This window comes from Chrysoperla carnea, chromosome 3, assembly GCF_905475395.1.
Source record: "Chrysoperla carnea chromosome 3, inChrCarn1.1, whole genome shotgun sequence".
NCBI classification, from domain to species: Eukaryota; Metazoa; Arthropoda; class Insecta; order Neuroptera; family Chrysopidae; genus Chrysoperla; species Chrysoperla carnea.
This window is the reverse complement of record NC_058339.1, coordinates 65,592,932-65,610,354: the sequence shown is the minus strand read 5'-3', so window position 1 is coordinate 65,610,354 and position 17,423 is coordinate 65,592,932. Positions and strand designations below refer to the sequence as shown.

The following is a 17,423-nucleotide window of genomic DNA, read 5'->3' as shown; positions in this document are numbered from 1 at the left end:
GCTCGAAAAAGCATATCATTACACAAAAGTTAGTAGTTTTACAATTTTTTTTTTTTTTTTTTAAATCAACAAAATCAAAAATTTGTTATTATTTATTCACTTGAATCAAATTCATTACTTGATACGATGAAAATGAAAACCGACAACACGGTTTTTATATCTTTTACTTCAATTAATATCAGGCCCCCCTTTCCACCGGGCATTCCAGCCCGCCTCGCGATCGACTTAATAATCGTGTAACTTTTCCAAAACATATTACAACTATCTACTCAATTATTGTGATTGAAAAGAAATAAAAACAAGTGAAAACTAACAATTGATTGAGTTCATTGTTGAAAAACCATGTACGGTGTTGAATACGCAGCTGGTTGTTTTTTACGTCATATAAATAAAGAAAGATAGCCACTCTTATACACAAAGTAATAATAGTACCTAGTCACTTCCTTGTGAATATTGTTCATGCTTGAACAATTGTACAAACACATACATAATATATGGAACATATAAATTTAAAATATACACAATACCTGTACACATACTATATAATGTTTCTAACCTAATTTACGCCTTCGTTTCTTACAAAAGTTGTTTATATTTTTATAAGGAACATTTTTAAACTTAACCTTTTGTTCTTTAACGGTTTACGATGGGTTTTAAAATGGATTCTACGAATCCAAGACCTTGCAAATTCGACCTCCCTATTTACGTTATAAACACTATAAAAATTTCATTTTGATATCTCTTTTCGTTTTGATAACTCAAAATTTCGGTCGTAGCATCAATATTTTTAGGCGTGACAAACTTGGGACTAAACTTAGTATACCTTGAATTATATTACATAAATACAAGGTATAACAATTGTTGAATAATTTTAGAACTTTACCTATTTACCCTTATCTACACAGCGGCCCCGTGATCCTTGTGTGCCCTAGACCTTCAAAAGGCTAAAGACGACCCTGATGAGCATACCAATGAAAACATAAAGTAGAGCAAAACTATTGGCAAACATTTAGAATGAATTCTTTTGATTCAAAGTGAACTCATATTTTCTTGACAATTTTAAAAGTATTGTGGCTGTAACAGAAACAACTATAGTAGAAGTATTGTAAACAACTGATCACACACTGAATATTGTATCTGTGAGGCGTCCGCTCGTATAGTATTAGAAAATAGTTATACCTCATTTCACTACAAGCTCATATACTCTTACCATACATGTAATCAAAAAGAAAAACATCCTTAATTCTACAAATTGTATAGCCAACTTATTGAATTGAATGACGGCTACTATTAATATTCAGTCACCGTAATATAATTTTTATTACAATAGATATAGGTGGTATCATGTATACTTTGTATGCATTGATCGGTAGTCAATCAATTTGAATAAAACCACGTGAGATGTAACGATTATAATCAACACATATCATCTGTTGTATCTATTTATCACTCATCTCAATATTGTATGCAAGTATTATAATAAAATTGACTTATGTGATGACGATTGATCCTTGAATTCAATAGATATTGAACCTTATGCCTTATACCAAATATAATACAATGTATTTACAGGGAATTCCAAAATTACCGCATCATACGATTCCAATCAACTTTTTTCAAAATTCAAGGAATTTGGTACTATGTTAAGATTTGCTCTGGCTTATGAATTCCTATTTGTTTTTTACAATGAAGATTTCATCACCGTAATGTCACAAATATCAACCATCATCTCCGATAAAACACCAGTTTTTTTTACACAAACATTTTTTGCGTCTACTCAAATAAACCATTTTTTCGAATTCATTTTATTTAAAATTAAACATCAGTTTTTTTAATAAAATATATTTTTAACACAATATTTTAAAAAAATAACTAATTGAAAATTATTATTAACTAGCATAATATCCGCCCGCTTCGCTGGATTTAAAAATATAGACCAGCACGTTTAAGTCTTTGCCTCCCTTGCTCTCACTTATCCCCCTTCCATTACACTCGAAATAAAAATGTGTTATTCCGATATATGAGGTATATTATTGTAAAGTTTCATTCAAATCCATTTATTAGTTTTTGCGTAAAAGCATAATAAACAAATAAACAAACTCACTTTCACATTAATAACTGTATGGGGATTTATCTCAAATAATTTTTTTTTTTAACAAATATTTACAAGGACTCTTTATCGAACATGTGATCTCTAAATTGGAAAATCGAATAGATCAAAATTTATCTGGATGATTCTAAATAGCGATGCTGATAAAAAAAACATGCTCTAAGGTAAGATATAATAGGTTAAAACCTGCAATTATGTTAGGGGTTAAAATTGAAAATACAAAAAACGGGTTATAAATATAAAAACTGAACCAATTTTCTAACAAATGAACCTTGAATGAATTAAATCCCAGATATACCAATTATCCGTGATCTATAATCGTAAAGTTTTACCATGAAATTTTTCACAAAAATTGAAGGGGTAGGCTGGTTAGATTATTCTCAGTGATACACCGATTGGCAGTATTTAGAGCTAAGATTTGCCCAATATTGAGCTACCATGAATAATACTTTGGCTGTTTTTACTTGGAAACGGATGTAGTAATGATTTTTTGCATAATAAATTAATTATGCCATTGTAGATTAATAATAATTCAGTGTATATAATAAAAATATGTGAATATAATAAAATTATAGATTTATTCATTTGATAACTTATTAATTATTATTAATTTTAAAATCCATTTATTGGCTAGATTTAAGAAGACAGAAATATTATATTGATCAATAAATAATATATTATATAGATTCATAAAATAAACAAAAAAATTATTATTATTATTATTTATACAAAGACAAACTGGTTTTGAGTATTCATTTACTTTACTTGATATTTTAACTTACCATCTTACTTTTTATAGTCCAAGCGTCAAGTGTTTCGATCGATTGTGTTGTTAAATTATAACTTAAGGCCAAACAAGAATATGATATTTTTTAATCTAAACATTTATGATAATAATATTTTAGATGGAAAATAAATTAAGTAAGTCAAGAATAGATTTCTTTAATTATTAAAGTTCATTAGACTTTTGGGAAATGGTCACAATTCAACAAATTTTTCCAACAAGGAAGTTAGCTTTTTTTAATTTAAAGTATGATTAGTAAATTTTTTTATCACTTCAGGTGAAGAATTCTAACCGCATGGACAGAAAAGTGAAATCGGTTTTTGAAAATCTTTAGTAGTATACAACATATGAACAATTGAAATTCCTAATTAAACAGAGAGGATGATTTAGTTTAGTGATGTTTTTGATCGGTATCGCCATAGAGATTGCATATAAAACTTTTTGCTAACAGGAGATGGACAACAATCTTTGAATGCTTTCAAAGAGGAAGATATAGTTTAGTGATGCCATTGACCGTATCACCATAGAGCTTACATACAAAACTTTTTGCTAAAAGGAGATGGGATAACAATCGTTGAATGCTTATAACGTCTTTCTATTAATTGTAATTTCACTTTCAAATTTTGTAATGGAATTAAGTCTTGTTTTACATTTTTATCGGTAATATGGCTAATTCGACATCAGGCAACTACCATATTCTGGATAATTCAAAGTCATATTTAAACGACTCTGTATTTTGACTTATTCGAACCCATTTTGAACCCAACAACCGTCGTTTAAGCTTCGTTTGTATATTAGATAGTAAGCTGCCCAATATCAAGATATCATTATTGGTAGCTAGTAATTAAATAATTCTTTTTCGATTCGAAATTCTAATCTGTAAATTTATTTCTGCCTTCTCATTACATCCAGTATAAAATATAATAACTCTTAGAAATCTGTATTCCTCGATAATTTTTTCCATCAGTCTTTTTTTCAATACCCAACAAATCCCTGAATTGAAGTTCAAATTAAAATTTTTATCTTAGAGCGTGGTTATAGTTTAAATTGATACTCGATAACTCCTATTTAAGAGGTGAGACACAAATTTTTTTAATTGAATATTTTTTCTTGGAATCGGTTCGATTGGGAGTTATTTCCACAAATATTTTATACAACTCGAATTTGCTTATGTTATGGTTTAAGATTTTATTTCAACGAATTTCAGAGATGGTTTTCCACAAAAATTTTTCTAAAGTATCTATAATTACGGAACATCCAATTTAATAATACTATTTAAATATTTAAAATATGTTGAAAAATTAGATAATTTAATTTTTAATACTAAAATTTTTTGACGTTAAAATGCGATCGATATATGCCATGATGGGAAAGACGGAACTATCATCTGTTTTGCTGGACCCAAACTGCAAGTGGTAGATCCTCAATAAAAGGAATTTTGAATATTCAATCTTGACTCGATTTAATAATTTTTTTTGAAATTACTAGATTCGTTACTAGAAATATCAATGTACATAGAATTCTGTTTTTCATAAATAAGAGTAACTACCCATCATTTTTTTTATTGACTAAGTATTGATTTACTTCTTGAACTACATTGCAAAAAAATGAAAAATTAAATGCTGAATAATTATTATTTTTTATTTATTTCTGCATTATGCAATTTTTTTGTGGTATACCTGAGGTACATAACCATATATATTTATATGGTTGATATACAATAACATATTACGATGTATATTACTTTCAAAAAAAAATATTTGAAACAGTATCAATAACAAAGCATGAGCTAATCATACACTGTTGATTTGAATGGCTCAAATGCTCATTTAACGGCTTCTTTATAATACTATTGTTAATTTTATACAAACTTCTACGTGGATTCAGACTTTCTACTTTAACAGGAATCATAATTTATTGAATTTTGAAACTATTGAATTGGCATTCATAGCTTATTTGTTGAGGATGGAAGTACGGAAGTGTTAGTCTCGTTATCACAATGTTAGATTAGTTCAAAAGAATGTTCACTTGAAATAAAACTTTTTTGCATACACAACGAACAAAGTGCTTCTGGAATATAAAAATTGCAATTTAAAATATTAGAATTATTATAAAATGATAATTCGGGTATGAGGTAGTAAGGACTCGAATTTTGTATTTTTTAAAAACTTACTCTTGCTTGGATACGATTTTTTAATAGAAATATATCTTTGTTGTAAAAAGGCTCTCAAACAACACAAGTTTTTCCCTACATTGATTGAATTCCATGTCTTTGTTGTCAAAAAGTTCTCAAACAACACAAGTTTTTCCCTATATTGATTGAATTCCATGCTTTTTGAAAGAATCGAATTTCATAATTTTTGAATCAAAATTGAGCCGAAACATTACAAAACAAAAATCAAAAAACTCGAAAAAATCCAGATTTGCATCATTACAAGGTACAATAATTGAAAATTTTTATTTTTTGTGAGGTTTTGGAGAAAAAAAAACGTATTCGTAAAAAATGGAAATTTCCAATTGCTGTACCCCACTAGGTAAACTCCCAATTAATTGTATGCGTGTTCCCATTCCCAACTCTTGAGGAGGTATTGGTTTACTCAATTTATAAATTAATTAAACAAAATAGAAACTGTGAAATTAACCTTGGTTTAACTATTAATTTTTGTAACCACGCTATCATAAGTTTGTATTCCCTATTTCACAGGCGGTTACTATTGTATTATTAAACTCCATTCCTTTAAATTCTTATTGAATTCCGTTACCGTTCCTATTTGTAGCTTTGATACGGTATGCTAAATAAATGAAAATAAATCTTTCTATGAGTATTTAAAATAAATATGGAAAACAACATTACCTCATCACCACACAACACACAAGAAATACATATTATTATTATTATTATTGGGTAATAAGTAAAATAATAAATATGAGAGATTTATTAATAAAAAAAAAAATTAGCTATTTAGTTCCCGGTAAAATCATACTTCTCTTAATCGTTTACATAAAAATATACCTTTTGTAAATCACGACAAACTCGTTGTCTACTTAATAATAAAGAATATCGATTGTTTATTTTTTTATTATTATTATTTGCAATCTGCTGATCGATTAATACCTGTAAGGATATATGACGAAATTTTATTAAATAAATGGAATATTTATTTTCTCAGAGATTATGGGGTATAAATTGTAAAGCATTATTTATATTATCTATAAAGAACCCAAAAATGTACAAAAACTCAGTGCTCTTATCGATTCGATGAGTATTTTTCGGGATATTAAGATGATTATCCCGAAACGAAAGCTTTTCCTAGAAGATTTTAGGCGATATCTCAACTACTCACCACATCGTTAAATTAATCCGAATTTAGTACTTCTTGGCTCAAAATTTCTCTATATGTTAAGTTTCACCAATTTCCGATTTATTTTTTTAAAGGGATATGTGCTCTTAAAAAAATATCTCCAAAATCTACGGTTTAGATAAAACTCATTTTCTAGAGTAATTTTGACCCAAATAAAAAACAAAAAATGAAGTATACTTCACAATCGGGTTGTTGTTTTCTAAAGTTGATCCTCATAAAAAACTAACATTTTTTATTTAAAACATTTTTTTCGAAAATCATAACCTTTTGGAGTAAATACTACTTAAAACTATGTCATTATTGCATTTAATCGCAAATACTCCAGCTTTCGAAAATTTTTTAAGACAAAAGTTACCAAGGACAAAAATTCATTCGCTTGTGTTGATAACTTTTAAGCACAGGTAAATTTTCAAAATCATTTGAAGATCAAGGTCGGGCACCACGAAATGATGTGGAAAGGCCGGGTGAAAGGTGTTCGGATTACTAGACGTTTAGCATTATCGAATGTTCGTATTACCGAGACTATACCTACAAAATTTAAATAAAATCGAGTTTATAACAAGTCAAATTTCTATGAAAATTTAATAATCTCATTTCCGTCCTACAACACTTGAAATGAACAACCAGACAGTATGGGAGCGGCTTTATAATAATCAAATCATAATTAGTTGATGGAAAATAATTATTATTATCTTTTTATTTTAATATTTTATAATAATTACAAACATTCCGAACTAAAATGTACTCAACTTTGACTTTTATTCATTTTTATATTTTTTTTGTTTAATTATTAAAAAATATTATCATAATAATTTTATAATTTTTAAAAATAATTATTACATCAGAGTACAGCAGTCAATGTTTTGATTACGTACTTGAGTACACATTGCAGTACCAGAGTGAAAGGGTAATTTTATTTACATTTTTTATGATAAAACAAAAATTCCCTGTTACAAAGAAAAAATTTTTAACATTGAATATTTTTTATCATAACATGATATTAAAAGTAAACATACTAAACATAAAAATTTAATACAACCGTCATTAACTGCGTTCCAAAAGGTTGTATCGTATTACCAGAAATTTAAAAATGTCTAGCTTCATGAGTCAGCTATGGCTAATGTCTTACTTAAAAGCACAAATCCAAAGAGAAGAAAATGGTTGAGAAACTATTTTGGGTAAATAGCAAATAACTAAGTAGCCGCTATATCAAGTTTTACCGAAACCAAAAACTATGGTGTATTTCTCGAAGTTTTTACAAGGAATTCTAACAAATTTTGAGAAAAACGGGAAAAATTTTAGTCTACAATATGAAGAAGAAATAATTTTTTGGGCTAATGTTAAACTAGTTAGAACAAAAACTGAGTTCTTTTGACGAATATAATTTTTGAGATGCCATTTAAATCATATAAGAAGGGCAAAATTCCGTAGCAATTTTAGGCGATATCTCAAGATCCACGTTTTTGTTGTTATCCAACAAGCTTTGAACCTTGGCAAAGACTAAAAATAAAGTAAGTCATAAAAACACAACAGGTTGAAGTGTCTGACTTACTATAAGCGAAGGTTTGTCCATTCTTTCTCGAAAACGCTCAACAAACCAAGCCAAAACATGCCAGGCAGTCCATTCAAAAAAGATCTTACATCAATGAATGATTTCATCAAGTTTCAGATACATTGAAACAAATAGACAGTTAAAAAAATTACTGATGTGAAGTAAAAACCTACAATTCTCCAAAAAAAAAAAATTTGATGTAATAATAATTAAATAACGAAAAAGTGTGTACCTCTGTTTAGTAACCGTCACGTAAAAAAATAATTATTTGTCTTAGTTAATTAGGGCACAAAAATACAACACATTCAGAAGCATCATAATTCAAAAGTAAATTCTGATAAATATTAATAATAAATAATAAATAATTGTTAAATACCAATGAAAAAAATATAAATAAAATCATAAATTCATTGATTATTAATAATTTTTTATTTTTAAATATAAATAAAGTGATCACTCTTCCAAATAAACAACAACAAAAATTGATAAATTTAAATACTGGATGGTTTACAGCAAATTAATTTGCATTTATTACATGTAAAACTCTCGAAAAAATTGCTGTAAATTTTCAGTTTCTCAAATTTTCATTGTTTTTTTAAATGATGTAATTTTCAGTTTTTCATTTTGCCGTCCAAGGTTTTGTCTTCTGTAATTTATAATAAAATATTTACATTTTTTCCAAATATTTTCGCAAATTCTTTTACATAATGGTAAAAATTAATAAACAAAATAATTTAAAAACAATTAAAAGTAATTTTTTAAATTATTTCTTAACTTAATCCTGAAACGAATCTACATGTCAATACATTATGTGATGTTTAAACGCCGATGAGCCAAATAGCGCCATAGCTGACAAGATTACTCCGATGTACATCGATTACAAACGTGTGAAAAAAATGTAAATAATTTTTAAAATATTTTTCACGCATATACTTTTGTTTCTAGATTTTCTGAAGTGTCCACTCTGTACAATGTGATGGCGTTACGCTTTAATAGTTGATGTTGTAAGTAATAATTATTTGTTTATGCTCTAGTTGTGTTCATCGTTAGTCGTTCGCTGTTATAGTTATATATCTCATTCACAATAAAGTTAATTTAAAATGGTTAACGATGCCTTCAAAGTATATATTCTTTATTGACATTGATGAGTATTGTTCATTACACGCATGTATTACTTACTTAAATACATTAACTTACTTATACTTAAGTATGTAAAGAATTTATCAAAGCTTCTGACAGTTATGTAACTATAAACATACATCTAATGTCTATAGTAGCTTAAGAAAAACCAACCCATTTAATAAAGTAAGTTTTTTGTAAATCAATTCTTTTTTTTAACAGTTAATCTGACAAGATTTATACACTTGTACGTTGCTTATTCGAAGGAAGATAATGAATTTGCAAATATTTTGTTGGCTCATGTTCACCTAAATCAGACATCTGTATAGATAACAGGCAAATCGTTTCGGTATAATTGCACCGCACTGTACCGAAGCGCAGGCGCCAACTTTTTGCCTGCACAAGTAAACCCTTGCTGGTATGCAGTTCCCAAATTGATTTGAATATAGGCTAGAAACACCAAAAAGACTTGAAATATTTTATAGGCATGTCTGTTTTTTCATCAATATATCGACACAGTAAAAAATTTTTTGTGGATACCACTATGCCAGTTTCGGTATGAACGACATACTGTATACTGTATTGAAGGGATAGTAGCATTAGCAATAGTTACGACGGACGAGTTAATGCAGTATGAGCATCAGGACCATACTGGTTGGCGATACCCACAATACTTTTGATGATTGCAATATTCAACACCTAAATATTACTATGCTAACATAGTATCTGTCTCTATACCATACCAGCATTGTAGTAAACGCCATGCATTTCTTACCATGTACATTTTATTATTTGGTTTTGCATGGCAGTTTTTTAGACAATTCCTGGAATTAATCGATTCTCTTTTAGTAATAATATAGATTTAAAGTCGGTAATGTGTGTAAAAATATCTCCATCTGGAAAACAGTAGTATATTTCTTGAAGTAAATTTCTGCCAATTACATTTTTGTATTATTAAGAACTTGGAAAATGATATTTTTACACTAGCAGGAAAAACCAGTCGATACATGCAAAAGGGAAAAAAATGCAACTTTGAATTACGACAAACCGCCGAGGGAACTATAATCGATTCGACAACATGGGACAGACTATATATAGAAAAAAGGCAATATTATCAATATTCCAGGGATGTCGAACCAATCTCACGCGACACAATATTTTGGCCACGCCATCGAACACAAAGTTCACTAAGAAGTATTATATTACGAACGAACGCGAGGGATGCTAAGAAACCGCGCTCTTTTATTTATTATTGTAGTTATATCGTTGACTAAAATTGGCATTTTTAACCAAATCACAAATCCGTTAATCAAAAAAAGCGAACCAGAGCCAAAGAAATTAATTCCAAGTGCAATAAAAACAGAAATAACCAGTCGACGTCTATGATTAAATATAATGGCAAAAATGCTCAGCATAGCAAACCATTTCAAGAGGGAGAGTTTTTGATGGAAGCTTGGTTAGCATGCGTGCCTTCACTTTTTGTCTTTTACCCTTCACAAGATAACCCGGCGCATCAATCTTAAAACTGGCTGGAAATGTAACAGATCAACAAAAAATTGACATTTACTCCGCTCCTATAATATCGCTACGTCTTAACGAAAGCACTGACGTCACTGAATCTGCACGTTTAGCTTTTTTTAAAAATCAAAATTATTTGCCGGCACATCTATGGCTTTATTAACCATTACTTTAGAAAAATAGTACTTTTATACATAAAAGTTCGCCACCTCTGTCCTAATCTATAGGACAATTGAAGGCACTATGACGCGTAATATATTATTAAATCTGGGTTATGATTATATCCATTTTATAGCGGTTAAAGTTCAAGCGCTTTAAAATTGGCTAATTTCACTCGTATAACATTAAAACAAAAATGTAGATAGACCAACAATTTGAATACTATGGGCACATTTTGTATCTGTTATTTATCGAAATTATAATCAATAAATCATACCTACCTCTAAGTAGGACATATGTATGATCATATTTTGGTGTTGTTGTCTTTCAACAAAAACAATAACCATATAAGAGACGGCTAAAAACCGGAACTGATAATAAAAATGTTGGATGATTTAAATACGTCTCCATATATGGCTGTTTAATCATCATATGTCAATAAAAACTTTCTGTGTATAAAAGATGCTACTTTCAGAATTTCATACTAAACGCACAGTAATTACACACCGATACAACGTAATTGTTTTAGTGATGATAGATAATTGAGATGATTGAAGGTACATTTTTAGAGCCGCTGGTCATATAGATTCATCAGTACCATTTAATATTGTTTGTTTTAACGTAACACTTTTAAGCCATAATAAAAATTAACTTTTAGATTAAGATCAGAGTAATCCATTGCGAAAACAAGTTTTCTATACAAAAAGGCTGCCTATATACAAAAATTGTGTCATTTATACAACTTACTTAATGAGTTTTAATTGAAATATCTAGGCGCCTCACACTACGGGCTTTATTTTAACTAAAATTTCAAAAGTAGAACTTATTTTTGAAAAAGATCAAGAGCATGGAAATTTCAAAATTCCATCACTATAAAACAAAGTTTTCTCGTCAGCATATATAAAACTTTGAAATTAACTTATTGAAATCATAAACCACAATGTGACTAATTTAGCAAATTCAAGAATAACCAAATCAAAACAGGATTAATGTTTTTTTGGACGCATTTTACCTGCTTAAGTGCATTTCAATAACAGTTTCATAACTTCTTTATTCCACCGTAAATTTATAAATTATTTCAAATATTTTCAATTTAAAAAATACAAAAATGTTCAATAACCAACGATGAGATGATAAATGATTTTTCAGGTGCCACGTTCACAATTTTGACGTAGGAAAGTGTAGTTTTTTTTTTAATCAAATGAAATTCAATAACAGGATATCCCGGTTTAATGTGCCGATAAATTAAATAGTGGGTTAACTGGCAACGTTGAAGGTTAATTTTTAATCAAATAGTTTTTTGCTTTTGCATTATTAAATGCAAAGGTCACTAAGCAATTGATAAAATAAAGTTTTTTCAAAATAAAATTTTACCTTTTTCTTTTATTGCATTTTCGATGACATGATTCAATGGGTAACCGAGCTATATATACAGTGAAAACTGTTGCAAAAAAGCACTAATGAAAACATGAAATACTCGACACTTAATAGTGATCTCTTCTTTTTTAATAGAGACCATTTTATCTTTAATTATCCTATAGAGGAATTCGTTTAATTTATACAACTCTTGTGAAACGAATTTTATGGTTTGCAATGAGCATTTTTGTAGCGCATCTTCACTCGATCCAAAACCACAGCTCTAAATATATGGGGATTCATGAACATATGCCACGTTGAATTCAAAGATCTGAAAATAAATAGAATCGATCTAGCGCAAAAATATTCCCAAGACTTGAAGGAAGTTGACTTTTGCCAAGAGCTTACCGTAATTTGCATTCGACAACATCTGTGCAAGCATGACTTCCTAGACTTTAGATATAAAAATCTTCTTTGAGACGAATTTTAATGAACTAATAGATTCTTTCGCAGGGACGAAAGCACGCCGTGTGAAGCTGTAGCAAGATTAATAAAGGGTGCTAATTTATTAAAAGGATTTTATTTTCCCACAAAAATAACGCCCATTATTATATTTGTGAGTTGTTTTTAACAATTATAAAACGCTGGATAGAGGGGGTTCCAATATAAAGTTCCTGTCCTGGTTAAAAAAACGTAGGTCTGTAGCTTAAAAACAATACAATTGACTGTATAAACGATTTTGACTGTAGTTTTAAAATTTTCGAATGTATTCTTTTAAGACTTTTTTATGACCCTCTAAGATTTTAATAGGCTTAAAGAAAACAAAACAAAACAAACCAGTTATAAAAAAAGCTATATAATCTTGTACTCCGTATATATTCTTTGAGAAAACATTGATCATTGTGCATCTCTCAAACCGAACCAAAAACACAAAAAAAAATAAAATAAAAACAAAACACTAATACAAAAAACCTCGAAATACAATAATAAAAAACACAACGTGGAAGAAGAAGGTCAAGTGCCCCGGTGTACACATTGGTGGATAATTTTTTTTATACTTTTGTTAAATAAAAAAAAATACGATTTGCTATTCGATAATATATGTAATCAGAATTTTACGATACACACTGTTCGTTTGTGTGTAAATGTTTGTCTACTCCATATAATAAAATATAAGTACAGAGTGTCACTCTCAGTTCTACAAGGGAAGATACAAACTTTTTGAAAGAAGTTTCTTTAGCGATGTTGGGCACTTTTGATAGGGGAAAATGTTATGGGTTCGCGTTATCGACATGCTGTGCGCGCGCCGACATGCTCATGTCAATAATGTGAAAACCAGATTGATGTTGATAATTTTAATTCAAATATTATAAAATTTCAAATTTTTATACTAAAAGTTCTAAGTTTTCACTTTTATCGGCTGTCCCTATGACTGCCAATTTTTTTTCTCCCATCCGGGTGGTCAATATCAAATTTCTCACTGTGCTAAGCGAAATTTCCGCTTTTCGCCTGACTCAAGCGGAAAAATTGTATACATACCACGAGAGCAAGTATAATTCAGTCCCCTTCTTATTTGGACTTTTTTGAGGTACACACTTCGTGCCTATGGGGGATGGGTTCGAAATGTTATCAAAAAGAAAATCAAAAAAATTTGCACAAAAATTTGTCTCGAAACAATTTGCGGCTTTAATAAATTCATTTTAGTACCACGTAAAACTGCATCGTTTCGATAGTATATATCTGACCCCTGATCTATCGTTCGTTTGACTGACCGTAGTATGTGTGTGTACACAACTACTATAACCATTCCTCAAATTATCAGCTTTAGTAAATTCAACGAAGTTTTTTTGGTCTGACTCTTCATCCAAACAGTTTACAGACTACAGAAGCTTTTTAATAATTGACATTAGCTTGTTTTATAAAGCGAAGTTCGCCCAGTATATAAAAAATAAGTTAAAACATTATTGGTTGACTGAAATTTTATCACAGTGAATTTTATTGTTTAGATAAAAATATTTTGAGATTGTGTTATGTGTGTACTTATTATTTACGTTATGTATGTTTGGTTATGTTTTATCAGCAACTCAAGGGATGTGGTAGGGATGAGCTAGAAATGATTTAATGGCATACACTGACTCTGTACTACGACTGTATGTTATAGATGTGTAAAAGTACTTGGAACAATTTTATATTACACACAACTTTGTTTTATTCGTTATTTATAGCATTCCGTTCCATTTATTACGTACAAACCATTTAATTTTGAAGGGTACCAAATAAAAAAGTTCCTGTTTTATTTTTAGACAAGGTGTTATTGCCCGGCGTTGCTGGGTGGATTTAATTGAATTGATATATTCTGTTGGGGCCTGTAGATATTATCCTCTTTGTTCCGTCATAAGTATTGTTGTCTTTCGCTATTGAAGTTTCTCGAAAATTATTCTATTCATTTTCATTAGTGATGAACGAGACCAAAATCAATACCAAGACCATAGTTATCTTGGTCTTGACAATTATATCTTGATATTGGTCTTGCATTTTAGATTTAGTTGGAGCTTATTCGTGCATAAATATGTCTTCGTCTTTCACAGTGGAGCGTTGATCTTGCAGTGTTGAGTCTCGGTCTAAGAAAAATAATCTCTATCTTGGTCTTTTTCAATCGAGTCTTTTTTTTTATCTTCCATCAACCATGTTTTGACCTTTTAAGTTTCGAATGAGTCTTATTGTATTATTTCGAATTTTTGAAATCTTACTCTTTTATTAATTACAAAATTAAATTTACGATTAACTTATTTCACTTCCCAACGTTTTCATAATTTTGTTAAGGAAAAGATGTACATCACTTACGCCCAACCAAGCTCAGATACTACCAACCTATAATCCACCAAAACCATGAAATACCCGTATTTCATTTTGTCAGGGCAGTGAACAGTTGTGAAGAGTCGACAAATTTAATTCTAGAAAAGTATGTATTTACACCCTAACCTAAAGTGCGTTTTCTCGGAAACATTTAACTCCAGGAATGAAAATTTTGTGGCTTCTACCGACGGCCAGAAAGATGTTTGCCTTGACCTATGTAATATAAAGATTAGTGTGTCGTCTTACCCTTGAAAAACCATACTTTCAACCTCGAAAAATTTTTTTACAACTTTGCTTATTAGAAATATATTATAGAAAGTTTATTTTACTAATAATTTCTTTAATCATCCCTCATACTTAATTTAATCGCAAATATAATGTATCTGATACAGCTAATATGCCCCAACAAAATTAAAACTTAATATTTGAACATAACAATAAAATCAGTAATTTATCCCGGAAAATACTAACTATTCAGATTACTTCACACAAAATATGAATTTTTTAGAGCCCTTTTTATATTTTAGAGCCCTTTTTAAAAATTCGAAACCATTCTAAATTTAAAAATAGAATTAAATCAGACAAAAACATCCGTTTCAAGGCCAAATTGAACTGTAATTCATATCCTTAAAAGGCTAATCTAGGTATTAAACGTTTTGTTTTAAACCAATTTACTTTTTGTAGTGACTTTTAAGTAATTACAATTAACACTAACCCCTAAAAAAATATTAGCAGTAAAAAGACAAAAGTCTAATTTTAACGCAATCACTAATTGTTATTGTAATAGCATGCTGGCAATAGCAATAATAACACCATATAGCCCGCGGACAACGGATATGCCTATTATATTTTTCAATTCATCAAACAACACAAAAATAAGGGTTTTAAGTTTTTAGTTAGAGAGTTTGATATTTTAATACTAACACCTGGCGTTTAAACAGCTTTTAATAAGGGTCTCTTTAATATATCAAATTATATATAAACCCTATTTATTATTTCACCAAAAACATAGAGCATTAAATTTTGAAAAAAAATTCACTCAGAAAGTCAAAACATTTTAAAAAATTTGTTTTTTCATAGATAAAAAAAATTTTCTGTTGTACTTATTTGATTATACGCATGAGCGTCGCCAGCCTGTGGGCCAGGAAAGTGGGGGTAGGATGTAGAACAACTAAAATTTATAGTTTTAACATAAATTTCACAAACTTACTACATTTGATTCTTCTAGCGGGAATTATAAATCAGACAATACAAATCTGGCATTTGGTTAAATTTGTTCGAATCTTTTGAGAGGAGGATGCATAAAAACACGGATTCAATTTATGAGAACTATAGTATTTTTAAATAAGTATAATGAAATTTTTCCATACATTTGAAATTTTTCCTCAATTTTGCATTTTTTTCAAAAAAACAGTCATTCAAAAATATTTAAAAAAGCCATAAAATTCTTAGTCATCGATTCCGATCAAAATCACACTATGGAAAGTAGATTGTACCCAAATATTATGAAAATACCCCTACCAAATAAATAAAATTTTTTATTCAATAAATTATCGATTATGTCAAAAAATGCATACAAAATTATTAAACTTCGTGTAGACATTAAAAATATAAAAATCTTTTAATTTCTACCGCAAAATATAAATTAACGGAAATGTAAATAAATTTGACTTTACAATAAGCTTTTTAATAAAACATTTAAACCGTTAAAAAAGTATGTGGTTTTTATCTTAACTTTGATAAAACCTAAAATATACTCCTAACACCTTCGATTATATTTATAAACATATTAGTTATAAATACCATATACAAAATATACAACATAGATATGAAATTTCTTAGTCAGTGCCTACCTATCTGACAATTATCTCACTAGGCTCTATAAACTCTTATTCTTTATTGTAAACTGAATTACTTAACAGAACAGTTCAATTTTTTATTTATTTTTGGAACTATGCTTTTTAACGCGTGTTTAGCGAATGAGGGCTAGACTAAAATCTGTCCGAAGCTTCATGTGGAAGTTCGTTTGGTCGAAACCCATCCACGTTAGTAGTTTTTTTTTAATATACAATTGTATTACTATTCCTTCATTGCGCTAGTAATGCAATAATTCATAATCTATGCAAGGACTGCCTATACGTCCGTCCGTTTAGGCACTACGATGCCACAGACAGACAGACAGACACACATAACGATCAAACTTATAACAGCCTGAAAAGAATACACATCATAAAAGTTTCGACCAACAAATGTTTATCAAACTATTCAAGCCTACACTTTATTGGCTTGTAAGATATTGTGGCCGATATGTCGATACTTTCAAGCCAGAATTAATTTTGCATACACTGAAGAGAGATGTAGCCCAATTAACAGCAAAACAAAAAGCCCCCACTTTAGGAAATCATTACAATTAGTAAATATTACACATAACTAACAAAATGAATATCATTTTAAAATTGTAAAATTTCTTCAATTTTGTATCAGTTATTATCCATTATTTACTTGAAAATTATCCTGAAAGTTAATTTCAAACTGTAACTAACCGTACGATGCTCTTTTGAACCTCTTCAGTCTCGTTTATCAGCTAGGGGGAACTCATTAATTACG

At 29.1% G+C, this 17,423-nt stretch overlaps 1 protein-coding gene and 1 long non-coding RNA gene across 3 annotated transcripts in view; both read right to left on the bottom strand.

Annotated features, from left to right (window-relative positions):
* LOC123295208 (caskin-2) overlaps positions 1 to 17,423 on the bottom strand; it is a 482,587-nt gene that overhangs the window by 451,295 nt on the left and 13,869 nt on the right. The gene's annotated exons all lie outside the window — the stretch shown is intronic.
* LOC123295209 lies at positions 10,092 to 16,138 on the bottom strand. The gene is made up of 3 exons (XR_006535146.1): positions 16,128 to 16,138; positions 10,882 to 10,887; positions 10,092 to 10,151 (listed from the first exon to the last, which is right to left on the bottom strand). It is a non-coding gene; the product is annotated as an uncharacterized LOC123295209 (long non-coding RNA).